At 42.5% G+C, this 24,355-nt stretch overlaps 1 protein-coding gene across 4 annotated transcripts in view; it reads right to left on the reverse strand.

Moving 5' to 3' along the window:
* Nucleotides 1-24,355, reverse strand: part of RGN (regucalcin) — a 54,301-nt gene that overhangs the window by 15,723 nt on the left and 14,223 nt on the right. The window contains exon 1 of one of the 4 annotated variants that reach the window (XM_075850307.1): nucleotides 10,129-10,312. The exons of the other annotated variants lie outside the window; for them this stretch is intronic. The gene's annotated coding sequence lies outside the window, so the exon portion shown is untranslated. Of the gene's footprint in view, nucleotides 1-10,128; nucleotides 10,313-24,355 lie in introns of those variants that run through there. 4 annotated transcript variants of the gene reach the window in all.

Raw genomic sequence — 24,355 nt, forward strand, 5'->3', positions numbered from 1 at the left:
GGCTTGCAAAAGTACAACTGGGCGTGTTGAAAAGTAAAAGTACAACTGGGCGTGTATTATGTGCGTACATCGGGGCGTGTTTACTACTTTTACTAGCTGGGAGCTCTGATGAGAAGTATCATCCACTTCTCTTCAGAACGCCCAGCTTCTGGCAGTGCAGATCTGTGACGTCACTCACAGGTCCTGCATCGTGTCGGCACCAGAGGCTACAGATGATTCTGCAGCAGCATCAGCATTTGCAGGTAAGTAGCTACATGAACTTACCTGCAAACGCCGATGCTGCTGCAGAATAGGGGTTGCAAAATCTGGTGACAGAGCCTCTTTAAGGCCCTTATACACTGGCCAATTATGAAGTAAACGAGCGTTGACACAACGCTCGTTCCCGATCATTGCCCTATGTAAACAGATGCTCGTTCATCACCTGATTGTACAGTTTATGTAGCCAAAACAATATTATCGTGGTCGGCAGCACATCTCCCTGTGTAAACAGGGAGACGTGCTGCCTACATGATAGAATGCATAGTAGCTCCTTGTGAAGGAAGCAAACAAGTGCTGATAAACGAGATGTCTCAACGATCGGTGCTCGTTGACACGGTCCTCATCGGGCCATGTAAGAGGACCCTAAAGGTACTTTTACATTGGCCAATTTTGGCCGGTGCAACGAGCCCCGATCAACGGCACAGCTTCTTGATCGGCGCTCATTTGCTCCTTTCACAAGTGTCACTCCGATCACTCTTCCCCATACATTTCTATAGTGTCGGCAGCACATCAGAGGGATGTGCTGCCGACAATGATAATATTTTGAGCACGATCAGCTGATGTGCGAGCATTTGCTTGTTCATCTGCTGATCGCTGCCTGAACGCTCTTTTGCCCGATAATTGGCCAGTGTAAACGGATCCTTTAGTCTACAAACTATGTCTGCAGTGATAAAGTCAATAGTGGAAAGAGAGGAGGGGGAAGGAACAGAGAGCAGCTTAAGTTTCACTCTGTCTATGATACTGCATGCTGTTAGAGGGGATAGAAAAAGTGGGGAGACACCTGATTGAATCAGACTGCTAAGCAAAGCACTATGGGATGTGTGGGCAGCAAGAAACAACACCAGCATAAGGGCAAACATTATTTGATTAACTCCTTAACGCCTGCCCATTGTCTTTTGACCTCTGTTGGTGTGACTCTTCAGTCTGCAACGATGTCTTTTGGCGTGGTAGCAGTAAAGGGGGGTAATGACTTCCACGAGCTCTTCTGCTGTAAGAACGAGCGGTTACTAAAAGCTCCGGTTCTTAGAGCAGCCTTTTGCTCTACAGCTGGGATTCCGGTGTTTAACCCTTTGATCTTCACAGTCTGTGATGGAAGCATGATCAAAAGGGACTTCCCCCTTTGATCGGCACCTAGAAAGGACCCCGGGCCTGTCTGTTCAGTTAGTTTAAGTTCACATGGTTTGGATTTGCTGTGAAAAACTGTGCAGCTAATCCAAACCAAATTCCGCAGAGAATTACGGAAAATAGTCTGCAAAATAATTTAAAACATCATACTCGCCTGCACTAGCGCCCCAGTAGTGAAAAGTCCCTGCTCCACCGGATGATCTGTAATGAGACGGCCTTCTGGGATGACGTATTATCCCATGTGAAGCTGCAGCGGTCACATTGGAGAAAATTTCATCCCAGGAGGCTGTCTCAACGAAGTTTGGGAAGCAGGGATGCATTGCTATGGGAGCACCAGGTAAAAAGAGTATGGTATTTTTTTAATTTTAAAGTAGATTAAAGTTAGTTTCTTTAAGGGAAATAGGCAAAATCTGCAAAAAAATGCACAACTCTTCCACAGCATAAGGCTGGGTTTCCACGTAGCATAAACGCTGCAGAATTTTTGCAACAGAATTCTGTGTGGAAATTCTGCAGCATTTACAGTACCAGCAAAGTGAATGAGATTTAGAAAATCTCATGCCCACGCTGCTGAAAAACAACCGCACAAAGGTCGGTGCGTTTTTTAATTCCGCAGCATGTCAATTTATCTGCGCGGCGATGCTGCGTGTTTGGCCCATAGACTTCAATGGAGATCAGAAATTCTGCAACAGATTATGTTGTTGCGGTTTTTACAGCGTTTACGCAGCAGAAATGTGTGTGGGAACATACCCTAAGGGCCAGGACCGATTTTCCTCAACGGAATTTGTTGCGGAAAATCCGTAGCAAATACACTAAGGGTATGTTCACACGGCGGGGGTCCGTAACGGCTGAAATTACGGGGATGTTTCAGCCTGAAAACATCCCCGTAATTTCAGCCGTACCGGCATGTGCAGGCGCTTGAACGCCGCGTCAATTACGGCCGTAATTAGCGCTGCTATTCATTGGAGTCAATGAATAGCGGCTCCAATTACGGCCAAAGAAGTGACAGGTCACTTCTTCTACGCGGGCGTCTATTTACGCGCCGTCATTTGACAGCGGCGCGTAAATATACGCCTCGTGTGAACAGACAAACGTCTGCCCATTGCTTTCAATGGGCAGATGTTTGTCAGCGCTATTGAGGCGCTATTTTCAGACGTAATTCGGGGCAAAAACGCCCGAATTACGTCCGTAAATAGGCCGTGTGAACATACCCTAACAGAAAAGTGGATAAGATAAAACAAAGCTCATCCACACGCTGCATAAATACTGAGCGTACGAACCACTCAGAAATTGACCTGCGGTGCAGAATTTTATTTCGCAGCATGTCAATTGTATTTGCCTAGAAGCTGCTTATTTGTTGTGAGTTTTCCCCATTGAATTCAATATGGATGTAAAACCCGCAAACAAATAGCAGTTGCATTTTATGCGGTGGGTTCTCAGCGATCCCGGCACAAAAAACGCAACTCAGAAAGAAAAAAAAAATCTCATACTTACCCAGAAGACTGTTTCTCCCTCCAGCGCGGCCTCCTGGGATGACGTTTCATCCCATGTGACCGCCGCAGCCAATCACAGGCTGTAGCGGCGGTCACATGGGATGAAACATCATCCCAGGAGCCCTGCCTGTATGAAGTCAGAGGGCCGTTCTCCAGGGATGACGCTTCATCCCATGCGACCGCTGCTGCAGCCAATCACAGGCTGCAGCAGTCTCCTAGGATAAAACGTCACCCCAGGAGACCGGCCTGCTAGCAGGCCAGTTAAGCGCTGCAGTTTTCCGCAGTGGACATTCCGGATGAAAAACTGCACCACTGTTTGATACGCTTTTTTGTCTGGAATTCCCTGCAGCGAACAAGGCGTATACGCTGCGTGCTTTCACGCAGCGTATCCGCTTCGTGTGGACTCGGCCTAAGTGGACATAAAAAGTCTGTATTATGTACTACATTTTTGCAGTAAAAATTTTCTGCAGCATGTGAATGAGATTTGTTAACCCCTTCAGGACTGAGCCTGTTTTGGCCTTGAGGACGAAGCAGTTTTTTTCAAATCTGACGTGTCATTTTATGTGGTAATAACTTTGGAATGCTTTTACCTATCCAAGCGATTCTGAGATTGTTTTCTCGGGACGTATTCTACTTTATATAAGTGAAAAAATTTGGTCGATGAATTCAATATATATTTGTGAAAAACACCAACATTTTTAGAAAATTTGCAAAAATTTGCATTTTAGCAAATTTAAATGCTTGTGAGGCCGGGTTTACACGAGCGTGTGCGTTTTGCACACGCAAAAAATTCGGCATTTTGCGTGCGCAAAAGGCACTTAACAGCTCCGTGTGTCATCAGCGTATGATGCGTGGCTGCGTGATTTTCGCGCCGCCGCCATCATTATGACACTCCGTTTGGATGTTTGTACACAGAAAAGCACGTGGTGCTTTTCTGTTTTCATTCATCCTTTACAGTGCTGTTGCGCGAATCACGCGTGTCCCACGGAAGTGCTTCCGTGTGACATGCGTTGGTTTTCGCGCACCCATTGACTTCAATGGGTGCGTGATGCGCGAACAGCGCACAAATATAGGACATGTCGTGCGTTTCACGCAGCGGACATACGCTGCGTGAAAATCACGCACCTGTCTGCACGGCCCCATAGACTAATATAGGTCGGTGCGACGTGCGTGAAAATCACGCGCGTTGCACGGACGTATAACACGCTCGTGTAAATGAGACCTAAGACAGATAATAATACAACACACAATAGTTACTAGTTAACATTTCCCATATGTCTACTTTATGTTTGCATCGTTTTTTGAACGTCCTTTTATTTTTCCGGAACGTTACAAGGCTTAGAACTTTAGCAGCGATTTCTCACATTTTTAATACATTTTCAAAAGGCTATTTTTTCAGGGACCAGTTCAGTTGTGAAGTGGCTGTGAGGGCCTTATATATTAGAAAGTCCCCATAAATCACCCCGTTTTGAAAACTGCACCCGTCAAAGTATTCAAAACAGCATTCAGAAAGTGTTTTAATCATTTAGGCGTTTCACAGGAATTAAAGCAATGTAGAGGTGAAAATTAATTTGTAATACATTTTTTTTCTGTAACACAGAAGGTTTTACCAGAGAAATGCAACTCAATATTTATTGCCCAGATTCTGCAGTTTTTAGAAATATCACACATGTGGCCCTATTGAAGAAAAGGCCTCAGAAGCAAGGGAGCCCGAGTGGATTTTGGGGCCTCCTTTTCTTTAGAATATATTTTAGGCACCATGTCAGGTTTGAAGAGGTCTTGTGGTGCCAAAACAGTGGAAACCCCCCAAAAGTGACCCAATTTTGGAAACTACAACCCTCGAGGAATTTACCTAGGGGTATAGTTAGCATTTTGACCCCACAGTTTATTTGCTGAATTCATTGGAATTAGTCTGTAAAGATAAAAATCTACTTTTTTTTCTGAAAAAAATTATAATTTTTAATTTTTACTAGGAAAAAAGGAGAAAAAAACAATCCAATATTTGTAAAGTGATTTCTCCCGATTATGGCAATACCCCATATGTGGTAATAAACTGCTATTTGGACCGACAGCAGGGCTCAGAAGAGAAGGAGCGTCATTTGGATTTTGGAGCACAGATTTTGCTGGAATAGTTTTCAGTGTTGTGTCGCATTTGCAATGCACTACAGGGACCAAAACAATGGAAACCCACCAAGAGTGACCCCATTTTGGAAACTGCACCCCTCAATGAATTTTTCTAGGGGTATAGTTAGCATTTTGACCCCACAGTTTCTTTGCTGAATTCATTGGAATTAGTTTGTGAGCATGAAAATCTATTTTTTCTTAAAAAACTCAGACATTTAAAATTTTTACAAGGCATAAAGGAGGAAAAGCACCCCAACATTTGTAAATCAATTTCTCCCGATTACGGCAATATGCCATATGTGGTAATAAACTGCTGTTTGGACCCACAGCGGCGCTTAGAAGGGAAGGAGTGCAATTTGGCTTTTGGAGCTCAAATTTAGCTGAAATGGTTTTTGGGTGTCATGTCGCATTTGCAATGCACTAGAGGGACCAAAACAGTGGAAACACCCCAAAAGTGACCCATTTGGGAAACTACACCACTTAAGAAATCTATCTAGGGGTATAGTGAGCATTTAGACCCCACAGGTCTTTTGCAGAATTTATTAGAATTAGGCCTGTGAAAATGAATATCAACATTATTTCCACAAAAATGATGCATTTTTTTCATTTTCGCAAAGGATAAAGGAGGAAAAAGCACCCCAACATTTGTAAATCAATTTCTCCCGAGTATGGCTATAGCCCACATGTGGTTATAAATGTTTTTATTAGAAATTAATTAACCCTTTCCGGAGTGATCCATTTAATTTTTTTCACTAATAATAACTTATTAACTTTTTTTTTTTACACATTTTATTAGTCCCCCTAGGGGACTTGAGCCAGCAATCATTAGATCGCTGATACAATACACTGCAATACTAATGTGTAGCAGTAAATTGTCATTTTTATAGGCTCCTGTAACAGCGCGATCGCTGTTCCTGTCCGTGTCAGCTGTAATACACAGCTAACACCCGTAGTGTATGGAGCGGGCTAAGCACGTGAGCCCGCTCCATACATCACCCCCCGTACCACGACATGCTATTAAGTCGTGGTGCGCGAAGAGGTTAATGCGCAGCGGATGGTGTAGAGTGAAAATTTACATTTTCCATTGCCATTTTAGCGCACAATATGTTGTGCCCAGTTTGAGTCACTGAAGTCACACAAATACCCCATAAAATAATAACCGGGTTCTCCCGGGAATGGCGATGCCATATCTGTGGATGTAAACTGCTGTTTGGGCACGCTGCAGGGCTCAGAAGAGAGGCGGTGTCATTCGGCTTTTGGAGCACAGATTTTGCTTGGTAGTAGTTCTGTTTGGGGTTTTGCTGGTATTTAATTTTATAACGTGGGGGCATATGTAATCTGTGCGGAGTACATCAGGGTATATGTAAGCTGGGCAGAGTACATCAGGGAATAATAAGTGGGTATAATAATGCGGTAAATAAATAATAATTTATAGATATGTGGCCAGTGTCGCACTGATAAATGGTGCCCGATCTTATCTACTTTTGTAACACTCTGCACATTTTGCATCGCCACATTCTGAGAGCCAGAACTTTTCTATTTTTTCTCCAACGGAGCTGTGTGAGAGCTTATTTGTTGCGGGACAATCTGTAATTTTCATTGATACAATTTTGGGGTACATGCGATTCTTTGATCACTTTTTATTCCATTTTATGGCAAGCAAGGTGACCAAAAACCATCAATTCTGACAATGTTTTTTTATAGCGTTCACCCTGGGCTATAAATTACAATTTTACTTTATTCTGCAGGTCGATACGATTACGACGATACCATATGTATATAGTTTTTTTTATGTTTTGCAGCGTTTGCACAATAAAATCACTTTTTTATAAAATAATAAATTTTTTGTGTCATCATATTCGGAGAGCCATAACTTTTTTTATTTTTTAGTCAAAAAAGCTATGTAAAGGGCTTGTTTTTTGCGGGATGGGTTGTAGTTTTTATTGGTACTCATTTGGGGAACATGCGACTTTTTGATCACTTTTTAACTCTAAGGGGTTAATTTCCGAATTCAGCGGCGACGGGCCGCTGATCGGCAATGGGGAGGGCAGGGCAGACACCCTGCACAGCTTACAGCAGCTGCGGCGCAGCACCGCACGGCGGTTAACTGTTAATGTGCGGACGTAACTGCACGCTCAGGTGTGCGAAGATACTGCTCACCTGAACGTGCATGTACGCCAAGGTGCGCGAAGGGGTTAAAAAAACTGTTATAATTTAGTATAAAATAAATTTTATTGCCCATACAATACACAAAAAGAAAAAGCTACACATATTAGGTGTCCACATGACTGTAATAACCTGTAGAATCAATTTACACCGTTATTCAGTGAAACGTGAACATTAAAAAATAAACAAAGAAAGCAATAACAAAAATAGTTTTTTCTCTTTACTTACACCACACATAAAAATTATATAAGTTACAGACAAGGTCTCATACAGCCACAACAATAAACAAATTAAGTCATGGCTGCTAAAATGCATAGAGGTAAAAACTAAAAAAACTTAGCTGGTCATTAAGGGTATGTGCACACGTAGAATCAAAAACGTCTGAAAATACGGAGCTGTTTTCAAGAGAAAACAGCTCCTGACTGACATTTTTTAACTCACTCGCGATTTTCGCGCCGTTTTTTACGGCAGTTTTTGGAGCTGTTTTTCTATAGCGTCTGTGAAAAATGGCTCCAAAAACAGCTTTAGAAGTGGCATGCACTTCTTTTTCGCGGCCGTTTTTTTACGCGGTCGTTTTTCAAAACCACTGCGTAAATAAACAACTCGGAGCAGAATGCCGTTCTGCTTCCGATTTATCGGCCGTTTGGAGGTTGTTTACAGCCCGAAAAACGGCCGAAAATAAGCTGTGTGAACATACCCTTAGGTCAAAATATGCCTGGTCATTAAAGGGTTAAGAGTTTGTCCAATCAGAATGAATGCATGGAAAACTAATATATTTACAGAACCTTGCAAATGGTATAGCATTGTATTGCAGCGTTGTCCCATTCAAGTGTTTTTTTGTTTATTTTTTACTGCAGAATGCTTTCTGAATGGTAATAAAAAAAGTGTGAACATCAAATAATGCTAAATATTTGACCTTACATGAATACTAAAATAATTTATCTGCCGGTCCAAAAAGTTATGCTGCTATGTATCTGAACCAAATATTCCATGTGGATGTATTGCAAGCCTGATAGAAAATGGCCTTTACAAAAAATGACAGGAGGGGAATGTGGTGGAAAGTGGAAAGTCACATCTAGGCAGGGGGGCAGAACTGATTTTACAGGGATGATACGATTCACTTGAATGAGATTGGGATGGACGTTTTCAATGTGGGCCTGCAGGATCGATTGAAGATTGCCTAGGCTTGAGTTGGGAGAAGGTAGCCAGCAAGAGATGGCGGGGGTTGGGTAGACAGCCATCTTATGTTAATTACATTGAATGGGGGCCTGATCACATGCTCACCTAGTTATGTGGCTTCTTTGATAGTCATGTTTGAACAGCGAGTGTACAGGAAAAGCTGTCAATCTGCCTGTGTGTGTGCGGGGTTAACAGGTCTCTCACGGTCTCTCCTAGGAGTCGTGTCAGAATTTAGGCCTCATGCACACGAACGTATTTTTTTTCCTCCCGTAAATACGGGTACTTTGTCACACGTATTCGACACGTATTCCACCAGTATTTACGGACCCGTTTTCTCTGCAAAATTGTATTGCACTAATCGGCAGCCCCTTCTCTCTATCAGTGGTGGATAGAGAGATGGTGCAGCCATTTCGGGCAGAGTTTCATATGTACCCCGGCCGTTGTCTTGTTGACGCGTCCCTCTTTAGACATCCAATCCAACCTCCCTGGATGACGCGGCAGTCCATGTGACCGCTGCAGCCAGTGATTGGCTGCAGCGGTCACATGGGATGAAACATCATCCCGGGAGGCCGGACTGGAGGAAGAAGCAGGTAATACTATTAACTCCAGCGGTAGTCACTGTACCGAGTGCTGAACGAATTAGGGCAGCGTCCATAACGGCTGAAACTACGGGGATGTTTTCAGGAGAAAACATCCCCGTAATTTCAGCCGTAACGGCATGTGCAGGCGCTTGAACGCCGCGTCCATTACGGACGTAATTGGCGCTGCTTTTCATTGTAGTCACTGAATAACGGTTCCAATTACGCCCCAAGAAGTGACAGGTCGTCTTTGGACAGCGGCGCGTAAATATACGCCTCGTGTGAACAGACAAACGTCAGCCCATTGCTTTCAATGGGCAGATGTTTGTCAACGCTATCGAGGCGCATTTTTCGGACAAAATTCGGGGCAAAAACGCCAGAATTACGTCCGTAATTAGTGTGTGTGAACATACCCTCACTCCGATCAGTTAACTCTTTCAACACCCTGGACAGTGACTATCCCCTGACGTCACCTAGAAACGCTCCCGTAATTACAGGTGCACACACGTAGCCACCCATAATTACAGGAGCCCCATAGACTTCTATGGGCCTGCCCGTGCCGTAATTACCTGAAATAGGACATGTTCCATATTTTTCAACGGCACGGGCACCTTCCCGTAAGCAAACAGGAAGGTACCCGTGGGCAATATTAGTCTAGGGCCCCATGCACACGTCTGTAAAAATGCCCGTTTGCTTACAGGAAGGTGCCCGTGCCATTGAAAAACATAGAACATATCCTATTTTTTTATTTTACGGGCCGTGCTACTATACTTTATAATGGGAGCATGGCCTGTAAAAACGGCCGGCTGCCCGTGGCCGGCTGTGCCCATAATTAAGGGTCGTAATTACTGGCATGGTCGTGTGCATCTGCTTTTTATCCAGAAATCCTGCTTCAAATGATATAAACCTATAGATCACCAAGCTCCGCTTCTCTCCCTCTATCATATGCCGCGTATTTCATTAAATAAACCGCCTTTGCAGTCCTACCCAAAAAGAGTGGAGTCTGGAGTGGTCTTTTGTTGCTGAATATGCAAAAACGTGGTATTATATTTGCACCAGACAAATCACATTTTAGCAAATAAAATCAATTCAATGGAGGATGTCAGAAACAAAAACATTTAAAATAAGTTTGGACAGATTCAGAATGCTTCATAACTAAACTATATACAGATGTACACCAAATATATAAGTAGAGTTAGAAAACATACCAGGGCTCCAAACTGTCTTTGTAAACCATCTTTTTCTCAAAAATCAAAAAGATTCTTTTTTGGAAAACTGAAATAAAGTGAATGTTAAGAACAAGTAGGAAGTTTCCCTCTGTCAGTACGTTTCCTGCTACTCTCTTGCAGCTGAGAGGTCAAAGGGATTTGTTTGCTCTGCAGAAACCACTGTAGCTCCAGCAGTAAGCAGGCCACCTGTTGGAGCAACAGAGTACTTTACTGATACAGACTTGGAAAACGGACATGTATTACATACTGCGGCCTACGCCAGCCCTAGACAGAAGCCTGCTGAAGTAAGATGCCAAACTTAGAAAGAGGTGCACATTTTTGGCTGCCCGTACGCTGCAAACCACAATCTACGCCAACTGCGAGCTGACTTCGGCTGTAATTTATGCCAATTTCTGGTGTAAATTATAGTAAATTTGTCGGCACCCCACTCCCACTAAGCCAGGCATGCTCTAAAAATGCGACTACAAAATAATGTGCTGATTTAACCCTTCAGTGACCAGGGCTTTAATGACAGGGTTTTTTTGATCCTCACATTCCAAAAGCCATAATTTTTTTCTTTTTCCTTACCTTGTGAGGGATTTTTTTGCGGGACAAGTTGGATTTTTTTAATGGCACAATTTTGGGGTATGAAGAATTTATTGATCAACTTTTATGGGGTGGGGGTGGGGTTTACTGTGTGGTATAGTTAATTTTAGTTAATTTTATTCTGCGAGTTGTTACGATTCTGGCGAAACCAAATGTATAATTATTTTTTTTGCTACTACTTTTGCACAGAAAAAACACATTATTGTTTAAAGTATTTGTTTTTGTGTCGCCATATTCTAAGAGCCATATTTTTTTATTTTCCCGATGACGTAGTTGAATGAGAGTTTATTTAAGGCAGGATGAATAGAAAACAGCAATTTCAGCTTTGTCTTTTTTTTTTTTACCACGTTCACCGTGAAGGTGAAATAATGTAATGGTTTTAAAGTTCTGATCATTACGAATGTGGTGATGTTAATGAAGTCTAGCTTTTTACATTTTTTTTTTGTTTTGTTATACTAAAGCATTCTGTAAGTGAAAAAAGTGTTTGTTTTTTTTAATTGGTATTTTTTATTTATTAGTAACTTTATTAAACTATTTTATACTTTCTTTTGTCCCCCTATGGGACTTTACTATGTGATCGCTTTAATAGTACACTGCAATACTTCTGTATTGCAGTGTATTATACCTGGCAGTGTAAGGCTGGGTTCACACAACCTATTTTCAGACGTAAACGAGGCGTATTATGCCTCGTTTTAGGTCTGAAAATAGGGCTCCAATACGTCGGCAAACATCTGCCCATTCATTTGAATGGGTTTGCCGACGTACTGTGCAGACGACCTGTCATTTACGCGTCGTCGTTTGACAGCTGTCAAACGACGACACGTAAATTGACTGCCTCGGCAAAGAAGTGCAGGGCACTTCTTTGCAACGTAATTTGAGCCGTTCTTCATTGAAGTCAATGAAGAGCAGCTCAAGATTTACGAGCGTCACAGACGCCTCGCATATTACGAGGAGGAGCATTTACATCTGAAACGACGCAGCTGTTTTCTCCTGAAAACAGTCTGTCTTTTCAGACGTAAAAGCCACTTCTCGTGTGCACATACCCTAAGGGTATGTTCACACGCAGTGAGCAAAAAAGTCTGAAAATACGGAGCTGTTTTTAGGCGAAAACAGCTCCTGATTTTCAGACGTTTTTTTTCCACAGGTTTTTTTAGAGATGTTTTTGGAGCTGTTTTTCAATGGAGTCAATGAAAAACGCCTCCAAAAACGTCCCAAGAAGTGTCCTGCACTTCTTTTGATGAGCCGTCATTTTACGCGCCGTATTTTGACAGCAACGCGTAAAATAAAGGCTCGTGGGAACAGAACATCGTAATTCCCATTGAAAGCAATTGGAAGATGTTTGTAGGCGTATTAGGGGCGTTTATTCAGGTGTAATTTGAGGCGTAAAACGCTCGAATTACGTCTGAAACAACTGCGTGTGAACATATCCTAAAACAAGCAATCTATTATGCCCTGCCTCTGGCCTAATGGGTATACACTGCTGACTGACCTGGGGGACTGTTAAGCCCCCAGCTGCTATGGAAACCATTGGCATCTCGCAATCACGTTGTTGTGTGCCGTTGGGATCAGTGGTGTGATTACGATTTTTAAATAATAGGTTCTCTAATTTGCTGACAAAAATATACGTGCCTGGTAGGAGGGAGGGTTTTGCGGTGTGTCACGCCACTGAAAATTATTACTACTCTTATTACTACTAATGATTAAATAAAACAATTACAATATTCCATATACACTATATATTAATGTGGACTATAAATAAATATTTTGGTATGTATCCGTAATATCCTAGTAACTTTACGAGCTTGTGTGGCTCCCTGTCCAGAATGTTTAAATGGATTACCATACTGCGTATATAATTAGTAATCATACCACACGTTATCACTACCCACACGTTATATTAACCCCAGGGGTGTAACTAGGAAAGACTGGGCCCCATATCAAACTTTTGACTGGGGCCCCCCCTCCACTGGGTATAACACAACCCCCCCCCTTGTAGATAGTGCCTCCCTATAGATTCTACCACACAGTGCCCCCCTATAGATAGCACCATACACAGCCCCGTGTAGTTAGCACCATTCACAGCCCCCTGTAGATAGCTCCATGTACAGCCCCCTGTAGATAACGCCTTACAGCCCCCCTGTAGATAATGCCTTACAGCCCCAAATCCCCCCTGTAGATAACGCCATATAGCCCCCCCCCCCAAAAAAAAAACGGCCTATAGTTTGTCCTATAAAAGAGATGTATCCCTTATCCACAGGATAGGGGATACATGTGTGATCGCTGGCAGCGATAAGGAGAACGGGGGACCGAAAGTCTCCCGAAGTTCTCCATGACAAACCTCAGACTTCCGTCATCTGCGCAGTTCAATAAAAATGAAAGGAGCGCTGGTCACGCATGGGCACAAGTGCGACCGGTGCGCAAGTCATTTCTATGGAGCTGCAGACAGACCCCGAAAGTCCGAGGTTTGTCATGGAGAACTTCGGAGGACTTTTGGTCCCCCGTTTTCCTTATCGCTGGGCGTCCCAACGATCACACATGTATCCCCTATCCTGTGGATAGGGGATGCATGTCTTTTGTAGGAACAAACCCTTCAGTTGCGCCGCGCTGTAGCAGCCATAGCAGCTGCTAGCGGAGCCTCCGGCCATGGGGAGGGCCCATGCCGGTGGGTGGCACGGGCCCCCTCATGCTGCGGGCCCTGTAGCAGCCGCTACGGCTGCTATAGCAGTAGTTACACCACTGATTAACACCTTAACGACATGCCACGTATAGTTAAGTCGCTGCCATTGGGTACTTAACGCAACACCATGTAACTGTACTTGGCAGTGATGGAGCAGGCTCAAGCTGTATATTACAGCTGACACCCTGCTGTACGGCCTGGACCGAAGTGATCACTGCAACTAGGTGGGTTCTAGCAATTGGCATCCACGCGACGCGATTGCGGGGATGCCGATGGCTTAACAATTGCCTCCTGGTCTGCCAAGTACGAAAACTATTTAGGCCCGGTCTGGATGCGGGGCCGAAAAAGGCTTGCTGCTAGGGCCAAGACGACAGCGTAGGCTCAGAAGCAGAGCCTGCACCATCAGCCGTGGGTGTCAGCTGTATGTTACAGCAGACACCCTGCAGTAACAGCCAGGACGACTGGAGCTAGCTTCCAATCCGGCTGATTAACCCATTAGATGCAGCGATCAAAATTGTGAGGGTACCGATGGCTACTATGGCAACTGAAGGCCTAACAATGGCCTCCTGGTCTGCCAAGTATGGAAGCCCATTACGCCACATCCATAAGCGGAGCCTAATAGGCTTGCTGTTAGTGTATAATTTACCGCTCTAATACACGACACTATGTAGGTAGTGCAGTGTATTAGAATAGCGTTCAGGGCTTCATGCCTTCAAGTCCACTAGTGGGACAAGAAAATAGTTTAAAAAAAGTTAATAAAATGTAAAAAAAATATCAAAATAAAAGTTCCAAGTTAAACAAAAAATAATCGCCTTTTTTCCCATAATAAGTGTATTATAGGAAAAAAACTGAAAACATTTTAAAAAGTACACATATTTGGTATTGCCACATCCATAACGACCCAAAGTATAAAAATATTGCGTTATTTTTCCCGCAGGTAAAAAAATAAAATAAAAACAATTCCAGAATTACTGTTTTTTGGTCACCCTCCCTCCCAAAACATAGAATAAAAAGTGATCAAAAAGTCGCATATACCCCAAAATGTTATCAATAAAAACTATCCCGTTCCGCAAAAAAACGAGACCTCCCACAGCTTTTTTTTAAATGAAAAAATAAAAAAAGTTATGGCTCACAGAATATGGTGACAAAAAATAAATGATTTAACCGCTTCCCGACCGCCCACAGTAAATTCACGTCGGCACTTGCTGGGCTCTGTGCAGCGCCAACGTGAGCTCACGGTGGGTATTAAAAGCGCAATCCAGGTGTCTCAGAGTAAGGGCGGATTTACACGAACGTGTAATAAGTCCGTGCAACGCGCGTGTTTCTCACGCGCGTTGCACGGACCTATGCTAGCCTATAGGGCAATGCAGACTGTCAGTGATTTTTGCGCAGCGTGAGTCCGCTGCGTAAAACTCACAACATGTCCTATATTTGTGCGTTTTTCGCGCATCACGCACCCATTGAAGTCAATGGGTGCGTGAAAATCACGCGCACCACACGGAAGCACTTCCGCGGGACGCGCGTGACTCACGCAACAGCTTTTCTGTTTACAAACATGCAAACGGAGTGTCATAATGATGGCGGCTGCGCGAAAATCACGCAGCCGCGCATCATATGGTGATGACACACGGAGCTGTTAAGTGCCTTTTGCGTGCGCAAAACGCCACATTTTTTGCGCGCGCAAAACGCACACGCCCGTGTATATCCGCCCTAACAAACTGAAAAGTTTGTTGCTACAACAAACTTTCCCGGGGAACGATTGCGGGTGCTGCAGTCGGTTGCATGGCAAGATCGGAGGCCATACAACATCCACCGGGTCTGCCATGCACGGCAGCCTAGGAGTACCAGCCGGAGGCTGGTCCTTATATACTTCATGTTAGTGTGACTCTCAGCGTCACACTGACAGTTTATAATATGTTACACTACCTAGGTAGTGTAATGTATTATAGCAGCTATCAGTGCTGCAGGTCTTCAAGTAAAACAAGTAAAAAAAAAAAAAATTAAAAAAAAAGTTATAAAAATGTTTTAGAAATCTGTAAAAATAAGTTGTTACAAAAACAAAGAAATGCTTTTTTTCCTTTAAGTCTTATTATAGGGAAAAAAAATGAAAATGTTAAAAAAAAAGTACACATATTTGGTATCACCGCATTCGTAACGACCCAAACGATATTATTTTTCCTGCACGGTGAACACCACACAAAAAAATAATTAAAAAACAGTCAGAATCACTATTTTTTTTGGTCATCAACCCTCCCAAAATATAGAATAAAAAGTGATCAAAAAGTCGCATGTACCCAAAATAGTACCAATAAAAATTACAACCCATCCCGCAAAAAACAAGCCCTTACACAGTTTTTGGACTGAAAAATAAAAAAGTTATGCCTCTCAGAATATGATGACACAAAAAATAAATAATTTTAATCGAAAAGTGATTTTATTGCGCATACGCAACAAAAAATAGAAAAACAATATACATATGGTATCGCCGTAATCGTATTGGCCCGCAGAATAAAGTAAAATGTCATTTATAGCGTACGGTGAACACTGTAAAAAAAAAAATTAAAAAAACATTGTCAGAATTTATGTTTTTTTGTCACTTTGCTTGCCAAAAAAAATCTAATAAAAAGTGATAGAAAAAAATCACATGTACCCTAAAATGGTACCAATCAAAACTACAGATTGTTCCGCAACAAATAAGTCCTCACACAGCTCTGGTGGTGAAAAAATAAAAAAAGTTCCGGCTCTCAGAATATAGCGACAGAAATTGTGCAGTGTCCAAAAGCAGATAAGATGGGGCGCCCTTTATCAGTGCAACACCGGCCACATATCTATGAATTATTATTTATTTACCACATGATTATACCCTCTTATTATACCCTGACGTACCCTGCACAGCTTACATATACCCCCACATTATAAACTGAAATACCAGCAAAACCCCAAACAGAACTATTACCAAGCAAAATCTGCACTCCAAAAGCCAAATGGCGCTCCCTCCCTTCTGAGCCCCACAGCGTGCCCAAACACCAGCTTACGTCCACATATATGATATTTTATATCCGGGAGAACCCTCTAAACATTGTATGAGGTATTTGTCAACTGTGGCACAAACTGGGCACAATGTATTGTGCATTAAAATGGCATATCAGTGGAAAATGTCAATTTTCACTTTGCACCATCCGCTGCGCATTAACTTAATAGCATGTCGTGGTGCAGGGGGTTATATATGGAGCGGGCTCATGCGCTGTGCCCGCTCCATATTCTGCAGGTGTCAGCTGTGTATTACAGCTGATACCCGAGACTAACGGACAGGTACAGCGATTGCGCTGTAAGGCTGGGTTCACACACACTATTTACGGACGTAATTCTGGCATTTTAGCCCCGAATTACGTTCGAAAATACGTCTCAAAAGCGGCAGCAAACATCTGCCCATTCATTTGAATGGGTTTTACGATGTACTGTGCCGACGGTCATTTTTTTTACGCGCCGCTGTCAAAAGGCGGCGTGTAAAAAAGACGCCCGCGTCAAAGAAGTGGCTGTCACTTCTTCAGACGTAAATGGAGCCGTTTTCCATGGACTCCATGGAAAAACAGCTCCAATTACGTCCGTAATGGACGCAGCGAAAGATGCCTGCACATGCCATTACGGCTGAAATTACGGAGCTGTTTTCTCCTGAAAACAGCTCTGTAATTTCAGCCGTAACGGACGCTGCCGTGTGAACATACCCTTACAGGAGCCTGTAAAAATGACATTATACTGCAATACATTAGTATTGCAGTGTATTGTACCAGCGACCTAATGATCGCTCGTTCCAGTCCCCTAAAGGGACTAATAAAATGTGTAAAAAAAATATATAATGAACAAATATATAATATATTTTAAGTCCAAAAAATCCCACTTTCCCATGTTTCCTCTAAAGTAATGTAAAAAAATAGAAAAGTAAACAAAATTGGTATAGCAGCATCCGTAAAAGTCTGAATTATTACAATATACCATTATTTAACTCGCACTGGGAACGCCGTAAAAAATAAAGAATTTAAAACGCCAAAAATTGCTGTTTTTTTGGTCACCTTAGCTTTTAAAAAAAAATCATAAAAAGTGATGAAAACGTTGTATGTGTAAAAAAAAATGGTATCAATAAAAAAGACAGCTTGTCCCGCAAAAAAATAAGCCCCCACACTGCTCAATCGACCAAAAAATTAAAAAAACTGATGCCTCCCGGAATGTGGTGAAACAAACCGTTTTCTTTTTTTAACAGTTTTTACTTTGTAAAAGTAGTAAAATATAAAAAAACTGCATAAATTTGGTATCCCCGTAATCGTATTAAGTCTCAGAAAAGTTGTTGTTTTTACCGCACGGTGAAAGCCATAAAAACGAAACCCAAAAAACAAATGGAAGAATCACAGCATTTTCCAATTTCAGCCAATTTTTTTCAGTTTCCCAGTACATTAAATGGTACTTTAAATGTAAATGGTGTCACTATAAACTACAACTCCTCCCGTAAAAAATAAGCCCTCCCACCACTCTATTGATGGAAAAATAAAAAAGTTATGGCTCTTGGAATGCGGGGAGGGAAAAACTAAAATGTAAAAGCAAAAAGTGGATCACTCCTGAAAGGGTTAATTACTTTCTACTGAAAAAGCATTTATGACCACGTGGGGTATTGCCGTACTTGAGAGAAATTGCTTTACAAATGTTGGGGTGCTATTTCTCCTTTATCCTGTTGATATTCATTTTCACTGCCTAATTCTAATAAATTCTGCAAAAGACCTGTGGGGTGAAAATGCAAACTATACCCCTAGATAGATTCCTTAAGTGGCGTAGTTTCCCAAATGGGGTCAGTTTTGGGGTGTTTCCACTGTTTTGGTACCTCAGGGGCTTTGCAAATGCAACATGACACCCAAAAACCATTCCAGCTAAATTTGAGCTCCAAAAGCTAAATATTGTTCCTTCGTTTCTGAGCCCTGCCGCAGGTCCAAACAGCAGTTTATTAACACATATGGGGTATTGCTGTAATCAGAACAAATTGATTTACTAATTTTGGAGTGATTTTTCTCCTTTATTCATTGTAAAAATTAAACATTTCTATGTTTTTTCAGAAAAAAGTAGATTTTCATTTTCACTGTCTAGTTCCACTAAATTCAGTAAAAAAAACTGTGGTGTCAAAATGCTAACTATACCCCTAGAAAAATTCCTTCAGGGGTGTAGTCTCCAAAATGGGGTCACTTTTGGGCTGTTTCCACTGTTTTGGTCCCCCCCAGGGTGTTGCAAACGCGACATGGCACTGAAAACCAATCCAGCAAAATCTGCGCTCCAAAATCCAAATGGTGCTCCTTCCCTTCTGAGCTCTGCCGTGGGTTCAAACAGCAGTTTAGTACCACATATGGGGTATTGCCGTAAATCGGGAGAAGTAGCTTTACAAGTTTTGGGGTGCTTTTTATTCTTTCTTCCTTGCAAATATATAATTTTTTTATATATTTTTTCATAAAAAGTGTAGATTTTTACTTTCACAGACAAACTCCAATAAATATAGCAAAAGACCTGTGGGGTCAAGATGCAAACTATACCCCTACATAAATTCCTTGAGGTGTCTAGTTTCCAAAACCATGTCACTTTTGTGGGATTTCCAATGTTTTGGCACCACAAGACCTCTTTAAACCTGACATGGTGCCAAAAATATATTCTAAAAAAAAGGAGGTCCCAAAATCCTTTGAGGGGTGCAGTTTTTAATATGGGGTGATTTATGGGGTCTATCTAGTACATAAGGCCCTCAAAGCCACCTCAGAACTGAACTGGTCCTTGAAAAATAGCCTTTTGAAATTTTCTTGAAAATGTGAGAAATTGCTGCTAAAGTTCTAAGCCTTGTAACGTCCTAGAAAAATGAAATAATGTTCAAAAAACTATGCAAATATAAAGTAGACATATGGAATATGTGAAATAGTAACTATTTTGTGTGGTATTACTATTTACTTTACAAGCAGACATTTAAAATTAGAAAAATCATAATTTTTGCAAATTTTCTAAAAATGTTGGTGTTTTTCACAAATAAGCAATGCATTTATTGACCATATTTTTACACTTACATAAAAGTACAATATGTCACGAGAAAACAATCTCAGAATCGCTTGGATAGGCAAAAGCATTCCAGAGTGAGGCCTTATTTACACTAGCGTGTGTGTTTTGCGCACGCAAAAAACGCAGCGTTTTGCGTGCGCAAAAGGCACTTAACAGCCCCGTGTGTCATCAGCGTATGATGCGCGGCTGCGAGATTTTCTCGCAGCCGCCATCGTTATGACACTCCGTTTGGATGTTTATAAACAGAGAAGCACGTGGTGCTTTTCTGTTTACATTCAGAGTTTGACAGCTGTTGCGCGAATCACGCAGTTCGCACGGAAGTGCTTCCGTGCGGCATGCGTGGTTTTCACGCACCCATTGACTTCATTGGGTGCGTGATGCGAACAGCGCACAAAGATAGGACGTCGTAAGTTTTTTCAGCGGACTCACGCTGAGCAAAACTCACGGACTGTCCGCATGCACCCATAGACTAATATAGGTGCGTACGACACGCGTGAAAAGCACGCGCGTCGCACGCACATATATCACGCTCGTGTAAATGAGGCCTTATTACCACATAAATTGACACGTCAGACTTGAAAAATGGGGCTAGCCCTGAAGGCCAAAATGAGCTCGGTCCTGAAAGGGTTAAAAACAAGTGATTTTATTGTGCAAATGCTGTAAAACAAAATAAAACAAACATTATACATTTGGTATTACCGTAATCGCATTGACCCAAAGAATATTGTAAAAATGTCTTTTATAGCCCACAGTGAACACTAAAAAAAAAAAAAAAGAATACAAAAACAATAGCAGAATTGCTGGTTTTTGGTCATTTTGCTTGCCAAAAAAAGGAATAAATAGTGATCAAAAAGTTGCATATACCCCCATGGTACCAATGAAAAGTACAGATTGTCCCGCAAAAAATAAGCCCCCACACCACTCTATTGGCGAAAAAATAAGAGTTAGGCCTCATGCACACGGCCGTGATTTTCAGGTCGGACGGCCGCAGTGTGTCACCTACGGGCCGCCCGCAAACCACGGTCGTAATAAGACATGCCCATTCTTTCTCCGGTCCAGGCTCCACTGTCCACTGTCGTGTGTATGGGCCCATAGAAATGAACGGTGCCGCAACGCTCCCGTGGATTTTCGGGAGAATTGCGGCCGCAAAAGCATGTTTCTTAATAGTTCTCAAAATATGTTGACACGAGGTGCAGAGTGTGTTCCAAAAGGGGGATAAGATCGGGCACCATTTATCAGTGCAACAATGGCCACATGTATATGGATTATTTATTTACCGCATTATTATATCACCCTATTATGCCCTGATGTACTCCATACAACTTACATATGCCCCCACATTAGAACAGTAAAACCCCAAACAGAACTACTACCACGCAAAATCGACGCACCAAAAGCCAAATGGCTCTCCATCCGTTCTGAGCTATACAGTGTGCCCAAACAGCAGTTTGCTTCCAAATATATGGCATTCCCATACCCGTGAGAGCCTGCTTAACCGTTTATTAGGTATTTGTCTGCAGTAGCACAACTGGCCATAACATATTGTGCACTAAAAAGGCGAATCAGTGGAATATTGCAATTTTCACATTGCACCATCCGCTGTGCGTTAATTTCAAATTAAAAAAACACAAAAACCTGTGGGGACAAAATGCTCACTACACTCCTTAAAGAACGCCTTGGGTGCAGTTGCCAAAATGGGGGTCACTACTTGGGGGTTTGTTTAACTATTTGACAGAAGAGTCCTGAAATTGTGGGCCAACGTAATGCCAAACTCAGAAGAAATTGAGTAACAAACTGTGTGGTGATTTTTATGTTATTGGCCCAAGTAAAAAAGAAAAACTTGGAAGCTAAAACGACATACTTTTTGAAAAAAAAAAATAAAAAATAAAAAATAGCATTTTTAATTTTCACTGACTACTTCTAATAAAATCTACAAAACACCTGTGAGGTCAAAAGGTTCACTACACCCCTAGATGAATGCCCTGAGGGGTGTAGTTTCCAAGATAGAGTCACTTTTAAGAGGTTTACTTACCCTCAGGGGCTCTGAAAATGCGACATGGCACCCAAAAACCATTTCAACAAAATTCGAGCTCCAAAAGTCAAATGGCGCCCCTTCCCTTCTGAGCCCTGCCATGTGTCCAAACAGCAGTTGATTACCACATACGGGGTACTGCCATACTCAGGAGAAATTGCTTTACAAGTGTTGGGGTGCTTTTTCTCCTTTATTTAGTTTTATCTGAAAAAATGTAGATTTTCAATTTCACGGCCTAATTCCACTAAATTCAGCAAAAAAACTATGGGGTCAAAATGCTCACTATATCCCTCAATAAATTTCTTGAGCGGTGTAGTTTGCCAAATGGTGTATTTTTTGGGGATGTTTCCACTGTTTTGGCACCACAAGACCTCTTCAAACAGGACATGGTACCTAAAATATTTTCTAATAAAAAGGAGGTCCCAAAATCCATTAGGTGTTCTTTTGCTTCTGAGGCCTGTGCTCCAGTCCAGTAACACACTAGGGCTCTATGCAGTGCCATCTGTAGATAGTGCCCCATACAGAGTCATGTGTAGAAAGTACCCCACACTGTACCATCTGTAGATAGTGCCCCACACAGTGTCATCTGTATAAAGTGCCACTCACACTGTCCACTAAAAAACATAAACGCTACATAATCACCTATCCCTGTTCCTACGTTGTTATCCAATGATGCAGGCCTGGTCTCTTCAAACCAGGCTTGCTCCAGCGGAACGATGCAGGCGGTGCGATGATATTATCACACCGCCTGCATCATAGGTAAAGCGCCGAATGGCGAAACAGGGGACTGATTGTTCCCTTGCCCTACCAGTGGCTTCTCAATTGTATTAAATTGAGTGCAGAAGGACCAGGTCGAGATCCTGATTATCCCCGATTTCATGAACCGTCTATAATTTTATGGATTTGGGAAGGTTGGAACATTCAGTATATTTATTCATTAACAAACCATTTAGGGGCGTAACTAGGAAAGACTGGGTCCCATAGCAAACTTTTAACTGGGCCCCCCTCCCTCCCGTAGATGCCACACACAGCCCCCCTTGTAGATAGTGCCCCTTTTAGATAGTGCCCCCCCTGTAGATTGTGCCTTACAGCCCCTCCTGTAGACAGTGCTAAACAGCCTCCTGTACAGTGTCACACCCCACTTGTAAATAGCACCTCCCCCTTGTAGATAGTGCCATACAGCCTCCCTGTAAATCTCGCCATACAGCCCCCTGTACATATCGCCAAAAAGGCCCCACTGTAGATAGGGCAATACATCCCCACTGTAAATAGGGCCATACAGCGCCCTGTAGATATCGCCATACAGCCCCCCTGTAAAATGACCCCCCCTCCTGTAGATCGTGCCATATAGCGATTTACTCTCCTGTAGATAGCGCCATATAGCCACCCCCAAACAAATACACATCCTACTCACCTAGGCCCCGTTCTCGTGACAGGATCCACCCCCCCCCCCCCCCCGACAGGAGCCGGAGCTCGTGGTTTCCGTTCGTGTCTGTTGTGCACCGGACCCGTTTTGCTGGAAGCAATAGCATAGTCCTTTCCATGGCCCCCCCTTTTAGATTAGTCATCAGAATAAGATTCCCTCACACTCCTTCTCTTTATGTCCGTCATACACGGATACTGGCTGGTGACCGGCTCATGCAGCTTTGTGTGTACCACCCATGTGTATAAAAAATGGCTGGACTATTGTACAGAACAAACACTGTTACACTTTGTGTCTCCCTTATTTCCTCATAGATTGTAAGCTCTTGCGAGCAGGGTCCTCACTCCTCTGGCTTGAATTGTAAATTAACTTTGTCACTATGTAATGTCTGACATTGTTTGTTTCATGTTCCCTTTAAATTGTAAAGTGCTGCCTAATATGTTGGTGCTATATAAAGATTATTATTACTATTCATGTTTTTTAGTGATCACATTGAGTAAACATCCACAGTGCAGGGAGAAAAAGTAGATGAACCTCTGTGTTAATGACAAATTTGCAAACGGTGCTTCAATTAAAAATGAGATTGTAAGTGTGGATTTCACAGGTACTTTGGCCATTAAAAGAAGGCACACAAAGCCTGGTTACTGACAAATCTGTTCTTCCCAAGAAGATGTGTTAGGCCTTATTCAGACGAATGGGTCTGTTTTGCGTCCGCAAAAACCTGACATTTGTCATGCGTTGCAGTGCCGTGTGGCATCAGTGGTTGTCGGTTCATGTACACATTACTTTATTTATTTTTTTCTCTTCAATTCTTATGAACTTGTGCGTGAATCATGGACAGCACACGGGTGTGTGTCCGTGTCCTGTCTGTGGTTTGACTTCAATGGGTGCGTGATGCACAAAAAACGCTCAAGAATAGGACATACAGCGAGTTTCACGCAACAGAAACACACTGCTTGTCTGAATGGCCCCATTGAATTGCATAGGTCCGTGTGACGGCCGTAGTTTTAACGGCCGTCACACGGATGTATTCAACGTTCGTGTAAGGCCTTATAGAGATGCATGAAGCTGGAAAGGGGTAGAAAAGCTTTTCTAAAGACCTGGGTGTACATCAATTCACTGTGAGACAAATATCTACAAATGGAGAGAATTCAGGATTGTTGCTACTCTTCCTAGGAGTGGCCACCTTGTTAATATCACTCCAAAATTACAAGGGGCAATCCTAAAAGAGGAGAGAAAGAACCCACAGAAAACGACCTATGGAAGACCATACAAATTGCAGAAACCAATGTTTCGTGTCCACTATTAGAAAAACACTGAACAAGGATGGTGGTCATGAAAGGACAACACAAAAAAACCATTGCGGCCCATCTCAAATTTCCCTGAGACCACCTGGATGTTCCACAATGCTTCT

Source organism: Rhinoderma darwinii, chromosome 2 (assembly GCF_050947455.1).
Source record: "Rhinoderma darwinii isolate aRhiDar2 chromosome 2, aRhiDar2.hap1, whole genome shotgun sequence".
Classification (NCBI taxonomy): domain Eukaryota; kingdom Metazoa; phylum Chordata; class Amphibia; order Anura; family Rhinodermatidae; genus Rhinoderma; species Rhinoderma darwinii.